Consider the following 12,174-nt stretch of genomic DNA (forward strand, 5'->3'; position numbering starts at 1 on the left):
CTGTCTTTTTAGAGCTTTGAAACAAAGCAGTGTGAATCTATATCAAATACAAACAGCAGTGCCTCAAATCTGTATCTCTTAACGGTATCACAGGACACAGAAAACTGTTCCCTGCAGTAACTTGAGTTTCCCTTTTTTTCCTCTTTTGTTTGGCTCTGCATTGTGTTTTCTCTGGACAGCAAACCCTAACATTTGAACTAACCACGGATCCAGACAAGCTGTGCTACAGGCAGAGAAGAGAAGAGCACTGGTGGAGAGAGAGAGAGACATGGGGAGGAGGAAGAGGAAAAGTGATGATGTGGAGCTTGTGAAACTAGAATATAGTCAGAGTGAAGAGGATTTTTAGAAAAAGGGGAGACAGAGAGGAAAAAGGGATGAGTATGCCATTGTGTGTGCGTTCATGTGAGAAACAGACATTTTCATTTTCTAAATTTCCTCTCTCAAAAATGATACCCAGAAGGCAGTTTAAATAGTAGTTAATTTGTTAATTAGTTTTGTCAACACACACATTTAATTTAAAATGAAAAGCAGAAGCTATTTGCCTCAGTTCAGTTATAGCTTATAACTAATAAGTTATTAGAGACAGCTCACAGTCACCACAGATTTCATCATTCAATCTTGAACTGTAATGCTTGGCAAACACAGTTTAATTAAAGTAATGCAATTAAGAGTCTGTTAAGCAAATTTAACTTCAAACTATTTGATTAATGTAATCAATTAATTGAGCTTGTGTTTGCCATTAGAGGTGTTGTATTTTTCTTTTCTTGTCCTGTTCATTATCTTCTCTTTTAAAAAGACTTCATATGTTTTGCTGGGTCCTGAATTTTGAATATACTTCCTCATCATCAGCATCCTCTTCGTCCCAGCTCCTCCTTGCAGGGCAGCTTAGGGGTCTTTATGTTGAGGCTCCTCCTGCTGTGACAGTGTAGTCCCATTGAAGGTCTGGGGATACTCCTTGCTTCCTTCCACTTCCTGTGGCCCACAAGAAACTGCACTGCTGCTCTTAATTTCTTACCACTAAATCTATACTAAACTATATGCAAATTCACCATCAGTGTTATGTGAGATGTCACAGATCCCCATCTTCGTAGATCCATGTCCCCTTTCTCCATTCCATGTCATAATGTGGAAAACGTCATAAAGAAAGTAAACATTATTACATATGTGATGAGATGCTTAACACCATGCCTAACCCATTAACATTAAGCTGATGTTTTACTTTAAGTCTATTTCTTGTATTAGTGTTTCTACAGTCTGTCATTTACCTTATAGTTGAAAACTGAAGCAGTAGGAGTACTACTGATGTTCTTTCTGTTGTCCAGACTATGCATAGTGTATTTCTGCCACAGTAGTGATGTTTTGTATTTGTTTTACATAAAACAACTATGTCTAACGTCATGCAAGATTTTGATCTTTTCACAACTCAACTTAAGTAGTGCTCTTTCACAGACACAGATTCTTGGTGGCTCTGGTCATTATAATTACATGTATTGACTATGAATGTCAATAAGTTACCATTTAAAAGATATATCGACTAAGAAACAAACGTGTCAAAAGTGTCATCAAACTTGAAATTGACCCCCTTTTTTAGGCCCTTTGAAAGTAAACAAATATTTCAGTTTGATTTAAAATAGTTTTTCAACAAAAATCTGTTAGATTTGCCCACCACTGCTGGGGTTTTGGACTTAAGGCTGGCTGGTTTTCCTGCTGTCGATAGGAGATGTCTTCCATCCATAGCTTTAGCTTTCTACTGCAGCCGCCCTCCTCCCACTGGCTTAGCGGGTGGAAAAAGTGACACAGCAGCTGACTAAAATGCAAGAGGTAACGGTGCTCCCAGACAGAGTGATCAAATGGAGACAAAAAAAGATCTCAGAACTTCACTTACTTTTGCAGGATTTATTCAGAATTAAGAAACATTGACTACTGTTGAGACTTGAGGGAAAGTGACTTTGCTCACTGTGGAACACAAAGGTTTAACTACAGAGTGTGTAGTTACAAAAAACAACAACATATGGAACATGTTCAACTGTGGAGACGGATGTAGATGGTATTCCCCTCCCCCAACATGTGCCAGCCATGTTAGCACCACAGTCTTTACTTGTGATGGTTGCTAAATAACTTTTCATGTTTGCTATTTCAAAAAACAATCAGGACGGCAGAAATGTACAGTACTTCGAACTGCCTACAAATCTTTTAAGCATCAGTCAAATGAGTCAAAAACAAATTACAAATAAATTACAAAGCATGTGGTAACTCTTCCACCATGCAAACTGACAAGTTAGACATCTAAAATCAGCTGTGACAGTGGTCCTCTCTCTGTCCCCAGGCACATCATTTTAACCAGGGGAAGTTGAAAAAGCTGATTGCCCTCAGCAAGCATCCACCAGGTGTTTTATGTGTCAGGTGGAGGTTTGATTGGTAGCAGGTGGCAGACAGTTCAAGTGCTCAGTTAAGCCCGTAACCCAGTAAAGGCAGGGTGCAATCCATTTTAGTGGTTGACTGCACTAACAAATATCTGCAGAGAGGAGTGAATCCTTGCTAGAGAAGGACTTTACATGCATTGAGTTGGTCTCAGCTCAGTCATATTGAGCTTCATTGTATAAGATTGTAAAAGGGTGTCAGGGTTAGTATATAGAGAGTATGTAGAGTTTGGAGTTACAAGACAGAAACGTGTAACACATGCATTTTGAAAATATGTATAAATAAGAGTGTGCGCTTCATTCAAAATTAAGTAAAACATGGGTATTCATCGTATGAACTCTCAATAAGTTCTCAGTAACAAACCCTTTATCTCTGCTACTGAGAAAAGAGAAAGGAAATCAGGTAAGTTCATCATATCCACTTTGAAGATGATAATATATATGCCTGTGTTGTGTTCTGCTGCTCTCGCATGGCCAAACAATCAATTATGGCAGTTTTAAGGCAGTATTTTCTCTTAACTGTTGGTGTCCAGTGGTGCCTTGGAAGAACAGCCATGCTTTTGTTACAACCAAAGATTATACAAGGTTGATTCAATAAATACACCTTCCACTAGAGAAGATGAGCCCTTTACTAAAATCTGTCTGTTCCCCACTCTAACCATGTCCCCAAGTCTAGATTTGGTGTTACTGTAAGGGATAGTCTGTCACTTGTTAAATCCTTCAGTCATTAGCTGATTTGAAATTCCCATTAGAGTGTTTTGCAATGAAGTGATAAAAAGAAATTCTAAGTTAAGAAGTTTAGTCATTATTTGTGTCTATTAAGACTTTTGGGATCCAAGTTCAAAAAAGAGATATGTTAGACTTGTACTTAGCGATGTGATCAGTAAGTCATAGCCAAAACATACCAAGGCACACTGCTTTGCAAAAATTTAAGAGGCTTTAATAAATCCGCTTAGCGCTTAACTTTTGGGATATGACTTTGAATCAATCATTCTTGTACGACATAAAGAAACTAATCAAGTTGTATTGATTAGAGGCATTGTCAAGATCAAATATCCCACCAGAGGTTTGTACAGCAACATGAATGTAAGAAAAGTAAAGTAAAAGCTTTTTTCCCTGCATCAGAAGCATTGCCTGGCTTTACAAGATCCAACTGTTTTGAAGACCGTTCCCCACTTTCCCATCTGTGAAATCATTCAAGCAGAGGAGGAATGGAGGAGTTATTTTACTTCCTTGTTGTCACGCTGACTGCCACCGTAAAGCCAGGAGGCCAGGCTCTGGAGTTTTTCCCAACAAAAACTCGCAGATTGTGTGAGCAAAGCTGAATTGGACGGGATTATTTTCAATTTAAAATGCCACTGAAACAAACTTTTTATCAAAGTAGCTCATCTGGGATACAGGTATAAGAAAAGGTGCAGACTTTCAATTTTGCACTTTCCAATCTGTTTTCTTTAGGACAATTGTTGAATGATTTCACTTTCACTGGAATTAGGTGGATTTTGAAATGTCTGTGAATTCATTGTTGTGACAATACTCCAAATGGTTTTGTCACAGCTGATGAAGTAAACTGATGGACTGGTAGACAAGAGAAAATGAGAAATAATAGTAACAGAAGATGAAAAAAGGAGGTTTTGTAGTTTGGGTTCCCTCAAATGCTTCCTCTTCCTTTACAGGACATAGAAGGGTTGAGGCCAGGCATGAAGGGGGTTGCATACGTGGGCCTTTAAGTGATGCGTGGAGGTTTTTTCTCCCTCAACTTTGACCTCACCTCTATAACTCTTGTTTGCCACCCATCATTCTCGCTGCAGGGACCCTATCATCTTAGTGTATTAGTGTCTTGAAGAAGACAGAAACAGGATGGAAAGAACAAGAGAGAAAGAAGAAAATACATTTATTCTATCAAATAGTATCTGCAGAGAGAACTACTCAGAGACAGCTGAAGTCATGGAAGTAATAATATGGTGGTATGTGGACCTGGGAGTGAAGGGAAACAACAGTTTCCATCCTGGAAAAAAAGAACTGTAAGATTCCTCCCTCTTGAAAGCTCGTCCAGTCTGCAGCCATTATACTAAAATAAAACTGCAAGAACTGGAGCAATTTGGAAGAGGTGGAGTTATTGAGGGAAGTAACGGGAGAAGAGACAGAAGTCGAAGTCTCAGATTTCCATTAGCGTTAATATTAATGCCACAGTTTGTCGAGTTCACATCTTTTGCAGGGTATAAGGGTGTCATTGTCTTAATAACAACCCTGACGTTCTCTGTTCTAGCTCTTATGGAAACAAAGTGGTAGTTGAATGGTGCATGCTTTTGTATGTATGAGACCTTTTGTTCATCTGAATTAGGTAACTCTTGTCTCTTTACCCATTTTGTTTCCTTTGCAAACTCTCCATCTTTTACCACAGAGGTTAGTTACGGATAGTGTATTGTCTCTCTCTTCTCTGGTGTGTCATCCAGCGCTCTGAGTGCATTTTCCCAGATGTGTAATGATATACTGCTGTGTTGAACTCACCCCTAACCAGAGAGAGAGAGAGAGAGAGAGAGAGAGAGAGAGAGAGAGAGAGAGAGACTCCAGACAGCTGAACTCACTTAAATGTGTTCCTCGTGTGCCGTAATATGGAAAAGATTTCAGCGCTCTCCCCTCTGCTCACCATAACTGAGCTCAGGTTAACCCTTCAACAGCCAAAACGCTCTGACTTAACTAAACAGGATTAAGGCTCTTACGTGACGTTTGCAAGTCCTGTATCTTTTATCCTAGTTGTGCAAACTGTTCCTCAAACATTTGCATACACACAACAGTGTGTAGATTGCAAACTTCAATTTAACCATTAAAAAAGACCTAGTTGGAAATAGTCAACTTTCTTCTTTTTTTAAAGGGCTATCTGCTAAGGTCTTCCATGCCTCCTACAACTAGGAAGAGTCTAATAGAGTGTAAAAAATGGAGCCATTTCCTTCTGGGGTGTATCAGTTTACTGAAAAATATTCATTGTTGACCATTACAATTACAATGCTATGCAACATAAATACAGTTTTAATCCAGCATATTTCAACAAGAATGTGACTGGCACAGGAGTGCTAGAGCTAAATGCTAATATCAGCATGCTAACCTTCTCACAATTACAATGCTAACATGCTGATGTTTAGCAAGTATAATGTTTACCCCGTTGACCATCTTAGTTTAGCATGTAAGCATGCTAAGTTTTTGCTAATTAACATACAAAAAGCTGAGGCTGATAAGAATGTTTTTCAGGTGTTTGGTCATAAACCAAAGTATTGGACACATTTAACTTTTGATGATTGAACTAGATTAAAAGATAAGGAATCCAAAGCTCATAATTCATCCTGCAGGGGACATGGATATTTGCATGAAAAGGCATGGCAATTTGAGACATTTTACCTAAATTCCACAATTAACCTGCTGTTGGTGATATAGAGCAGTGCTCCACAAACTTTTTACAGTCCTGTACCCCTTCAGACTTTCAACCCTCCAGCTACGTACCCCAACATCCCCCCCCCTGTCACAGTTTTTTCATGTATACTCCCTCTGGGCACCATAAATTCTGTATATAATTTCATGGCAATCCATCCAATAAATGTTGAGATATTTCAGTCCAGACCAAAGAGGTGGACCGACCAACAGACTGACATGGCCCTCCCTGGAGCCATGCATGGCAAATGCAGCTAATGACTGCCTCTGGGTGATGTTAATTTAACAAAAGCCACAACTACGATATGGACAGAAGTTGTTGTGTGGCCACAACATGTATGTGTTACTTCTTGGGGATAAACACATTGATGTATGGATGTGAATATTACTGTAAATATGCTGTAAATGCGATGCACTCATTTTAACAATTTAGAATGATTCTCTGCTTTACTTGAAGGGACAGAAAATGGTAATGAATGGCAGTGGTACTTTTTCACATCAAGGACCCCTAAACTGACACAAATTAGACCACGGACCCCCATCTGATAAGACTTTGTCCCAGGGTCCCCTACCTGACATAATTTTAGCTTTTATATATTTTATTACAGAAAGTGAATGAAACCCATGAGCAAAGTAGTCATACAATCTGTCATTGTGTTACTCATGGATGAAATTATAGTGCAAATAAATTATTCCCCTTTTGTTGGGGACCCCCTGGAACCCCTTTAAGGACCCCTGGGGGGTCCCCGGACCTCACTTTGAGAACCCCTGATGTATGGAACAAGAAAGTAACAATTATTATCTTTAGAATTATGCACTGAACAAATCATTAACTGAATCTAGCTATAAATAATAACCAGTAATAGATGACATTTTTGGAGTAACTAACAAACACTGCAGTATGCCTCAGATTTAATTTATAATTTGTAAAGTTTTCCTCATCGTGGGAACAATGCTTTTGACTTGTATCTCTGCTCCTGAAAAATATGGCCACCAAAACCTTGACTGAACTTTGTCAAAAGATCAACTCCACTCGTTTGCATATTTATGCAGCCTTTCAAAAGCATAAGAAAATATTAAAGGAAAAAATACATATATGGACATTCTCTTGCTCTACACTTATGGGAGTTGTACTTTTTTTCCTCTCTCAAACCACGACTCAGCTCTATCTAGCAATTAACTCCCTGCCGTGGACTCTGGTGACATTGTGCAGGGATATTTCTGTCACGTTTATTATGCGTTAGCTGACCAGACTGTGAGTCATGTGGACACACAGGCAAATCTAACCATGTGTTAGTCGCAGCCAAGGGAGGTTCCCTACTTTGATTTTTCTCCCTTCTGCCTTCTACTTTTTTGCATTTCTCACGTTCTTTCTCATCACTTGAGCCTTTTCTTTGATAGACATGTTTTGGGGGAATTGTCTTTGCTTCAATTTTGATAAATCTTTTAAAGTATGCAAGTAAGATGCAAAAGATTTTTTTTCTTCTCAAAGGTGATTGTTAAGTGTATCGCCAGTGAAAGGCCTATTCCCTGTGACTCAACTTCTCCACCATGCTCGCTTGTGTTTCCTGACACATATTTATACTCTCCTTTACCCCTACCCCTCACTCCCTCACTGCACCCCTCCCCAAGCTCACATTAGACTAGCTCTTCAATAACCCCGCCTCCATGCAGCTCAAGTCTAAAAGTTCAAGAGATATATTCCAGTGGAAACAGCCTGCAGATGTGGTAACCTGAGGGAGCAAAGGCAGACAGGGAGGAGGAGAGACAAAAAAGAAGAGATGGCGGAAAGGCAGGGGGAGACACTGAAATGATACAAGAAACAAGGGGTAGGAGGGAAAACAAGAAATGAAGGAAGGGGAATGAAGAAGGGAATGAGCGAGAAAAGGCGTTACATAGGCCTACACATAGACACATCAGAAAATTGGCCAGGGCGTTGTATAATTTGAAGCACTTAAAGTAAATGAGTGCTCCTTAAAAAACACTGGTCTGTCTTTTACTAGTTCTCCCCAATTCCTTCCTTCCTGGGTGCTACAGAGTCATTCAGCAGGGTGAATAATGCCAGTGGCCTCAGCATGCTGATATGCGCTCAGGCCTGTCGAGCCAACAAGAGAGCTGAATTCTTTGACTCAGCCAGCCTTTTTGATCGTCTTGCTTAAAGACCTGAGCAAGTGCCAGCAGCTTCCACGTTCTCCTCAATGTCTAAAAGGAGCTAAATATATATGACTGACTAGACTAGAAGCATTGATGTGAGCCTGATGTGTTTAAGTCATTACAAACTCATGTTGTGCATCCCAGAAAACTTTATTTCTAGTCGAATCCCCAAAGATACAAAACATGTCAAGCTGAATTTGGCTGAAATGTGTATTAAATGATGCACACGACACCTAGAATATTTTTCTTTGATGGGATGGTGCCGCCAATAATAACACCAATTTGGGCTTAACTTTTGACTTTACTACTTGGTTAGGTTTAGGAAAAGATCATGGTTTGGGTTAACATAAGTATGCACGTGAGTACATAAGTTAAGTACGTTAAGAAGGCTACGTGATGTATGTTAAGTTTGTTAACTAAGCTACTTGATGCAAATTAGGATTATATATTTACGTATTTTGTCTTAGGTATGTAAGTTGAAAAAAGGTCAATGTTGACTTTTGGTTTCACACGGGACACAAACAGCAGTCTCCTGAGTGAAAGTCCCATGTTTGTTTGACCCCCCCATCTTACCACATTCAACGACAACCAATCAATAAGATATATAACTACCTGTGACCCACTTGTGCTACACTGTAAATTACTCAAATGTAGTTCAGCAAAAGTTAGTTACGCTTTAAAAATGTCACTAAGTTTAACATGATACAGTAGTTTTAATGAAAAGTTGAAACAAGTCAATACAGAATATATAGCCTAGTATATAGGCTACAATTTGAAAGTGTGGAATAAAATTGTTTTAACAACCTTAAAGGGGGGAATCACGTGTCTTGCTTAGAGTAAGATGAGAAGATGGATACCACTCTCATATCTGTGCGGTAAATATGAAGCTACCACCAGCTAGATGGCTTAGCTAAGCTTAGCGCAAAGACTGGAAACATGGGAAAACAGCTTGTCTGGCTCTGTCCAAGGGGACATAACTACTTGTAAAACTACAATGTGTCATTTTTACACTTAAGTTTTTGTACATGTTAAACAAACAAAATATATCTTAAATATAAAATATTACTTTCCTGATCTTTAGAAGGTACTGGTAGGCGGGGTTTGTTATCCTTTAACAGAGCCTTCCTTTAATCTTTATGCTAAGCTAACCAGCTGCTGTCTTCATGATCAAGCTGACCAATTACAGGCAGGCCAAGTGGGTCACTAGAAATCAATATCTGGTGGCTCAGGACTCTGACGTGCTAGTTGGTGCCAGGATGTAAAAATAATCTCTAATCTGATTCCCATTGTACCACCAGACACTCCACATCTTACATAAAAATGCGAATTTATTATTTAACAAATACATTTTTTCTTATAGACAAGCTGAAATTCTCAGTTTCTAGTTTTCCAACAGTATTCGTGTGTGGAACGTTTGTTCAGAGAAGAAAAAGAGAAATACTGCCTGGAATATAGGCTGTAATTTGAAAACCTCAACCGCCCCTAGATGTCTGCTGATCTGTGTGTGTGTGTGTGCGAGCGCATGTGTGTGTGTGTGTGTGTGTGTGTGTGTGTGTGTGTGTGTGTGTGTGGGGCCCTAATTAGGACTTCTCTCTCTCTTTGTGTGTGTGTGTGTGTGTGTGTGTGTGTGTGTGTGTGTGTGTGTGTGTGTGTGTGTGTGTGTGTGTGTGTATCACAGAGTGCAGTGTGTCTGAACTTTTTTATCTATCACTCTCTGCTGCCTTCAACCTTCAACCATTTTTTGATCTTTTCACATCTTTGTCGTCTCGCTCTTTGCTTCAATCGGTAAAAGGATTATAGGTGTGTGTGTGTGTGTGTGTGTGTGTGTGTGTGTGTGTGTTCTTTTTTAACTATATTCGTGGGGTCCAAAAACCGGGAGTCCAGTATACTTGTGGGGTCCGGACAGCTTTGTGGGGCCAAAATGCTGGACCCCACAAGTTTAAAGGGCTGTTTGAGAGTTAAGACTTGGTTTTAGGATTAGGGTTAGAATTAGGTTATGATTAGGGTGAGGGTAAGGGTTAAGGTTAGGCATTTAGTTGTGATGGTTAAGGTTAGGGTAAGGGGCTAGGGAATGCATTATGTCAATGACGGGTACCCACAAAGATAGTGCCACGCACTACTGTGTGTGTGTGTGTGTGTGTGTGTGTGTGTGTGTGTGTGTGTGTGTGTGTGTGTGTGTGTGTGTGTGTGTGTGTGTGTGTGTGTGTGTGTGTGTGTGTGTGTAGCCCTCCTCTTTAATCACTAACTCTCTCTTTCTCCCTGCTCCAACTCTAAACTTCCTCTACAGACAGCTGCCGGTGTCTGAGTGTGTGGGCCACATAAACCCATACCACTCACTTTATTTTACAGTAGAAACATATGGACGGACAACATTGTTCAGAATCAGATTGCCCATTTTTAAATTGCAGGTGAGATGCAATTTCCTGGTATGGTTCTGGTATCCTTATCTCCTTGAAGGAAGGGGTCATTACAAATCTTTACTCTGATAATGATCCTGTTTCACCAGGTGATGAGGCTATGGCATATTTCATTTCCTAGATTATATGATAATCTTGCACAAAACATTTGTATACATTTGTATATATATATGTTTGAAGATACTGACATTCAGTAGATGTTTTTCATGCTTCAAATCATGTCATTTGAAGTGTTACCATCTGATCCTTTCTGTAATTCATAGCCTTAAATGACATGATAACATCAGATATACTCTGGTGTTTTGCTATCAAGGATGCAATTGTTAAATTTCCATCCAAGCATACAGCAGTTGATCAAATCTTGTTTCTTCCTAATCTCACTGGTCGTGTGCTCTTTTCCTTACCACTGACAGGTGGACAGCCACCCCCGACACGAGAGGATCCACTCCACCCATAATCCTTAGCACTTTTTTCCGCATCAGAATGGAAACATGAGACACAGCGAGTGAGGTCAGTGAGGAAACAACTTCAACAAGCCAATCGCAGGGCAGCACATCTGGAGGAATCTGTCTGCAGGCCCAGCTGGCAGCTGGCAGCACTATGGGAGACAGCAGAGGAAAGGAGCAAGATGTTATAGATTCAAAATGGCTGAGAGAAAGGAATAAATCTTGTTTGATTTTATTTAAGCTGATTTCACTTGTGCTCTTCACCACTGTAGCATTCTTATTTTATGAATAAAAACATGGCTGAGGAACAGTACACTTTATAGGCAGGGATTTCTCTTGTCACTACATTTGACTTCGACGAGAAGTTAAATTGGGAAAAGTTTTGTCTGCCTGTACCGTATGTAACTGTTACCCAGGAGAACACTGACATTTGTTTGAATAAATACTTGAATAACGTAACCTAAACTAGCTGTCTGCTCCCAGTGATTAATTGAGCCACAGGATACCCCCACATTCTTGAGGGAAAGAGGCTTTGTCTACTACAAAAAAAAAAAGTCTAAACATTTGCAATACAGTTATTTGTAAATGCATAATCAGATAACAGTGAGTGCCTTGAAACTTTAAACTCAAGTTGAATTGAAACAGCTTTTTATTGATTTGCATCTGCTGTCATGTTGGTGACCCTTTACTTTAAGAGCTAAATTGATTTTTCCTTTTTTCTTCTAATGTTTTTTTTTAAGATAATCATGTTTTTGAATGTCTACAAAGAGCAGCTATTCACTGGGATAAAACACACTGTTTCATGTGAAACGTGGTTGAATCAAGAGAAAAGAAAGTCCGATGATGTGGAGCTTTGCAGCCATCTTTGATTTCCTACGCTGCCTGTCTGGTCTCTCCAGCTACCTCAAGGCTTCAGCTCCTCGGCAAACATGGGAATGTAACTCTGCAATGAGTGGGAGCTATGCCATCTTTGAAACACATTTCATCTCACTCTCCCCTCCCCTTCTTTTTTTCTGATTCGACTCAGGGAAGAGTTGAGGTGAAGTTGTTGGGAGTGTCCATCAATTGCTTTTTTTCTGGCTCAGAAGGGGGAGGAGGAAGGAGAACTGGCCTGTCTGTGGGCAGTAGGCAAAGAAGAGATGTGCACCTATTTGGGATAGAGCAGTCAACTGTAATATACCAGAACCTGGATATAACCTTTATCGTCTCTATATTCTTTTAGAGTGGCTGAAATAGTTAGTGCTAGTGCACATACCTGTACTATGTTGCAAAACAGAGCTTTAGAATACATAACAGATGATAAAGCCATTCAGA

This window comes from Sander vitreus, chromosome 14, assembly GCF_031162955.1.
Source record: "Sander vitreus isolate 19-12246 chromosome 14, sanVit1, whole genome shotgun sequence".
Lineage (NCBI taxonomy): Eukaryota > Metazoa > Chordata > Actinopteri > Perciformes > Percidae > Sander > Sander vitreus.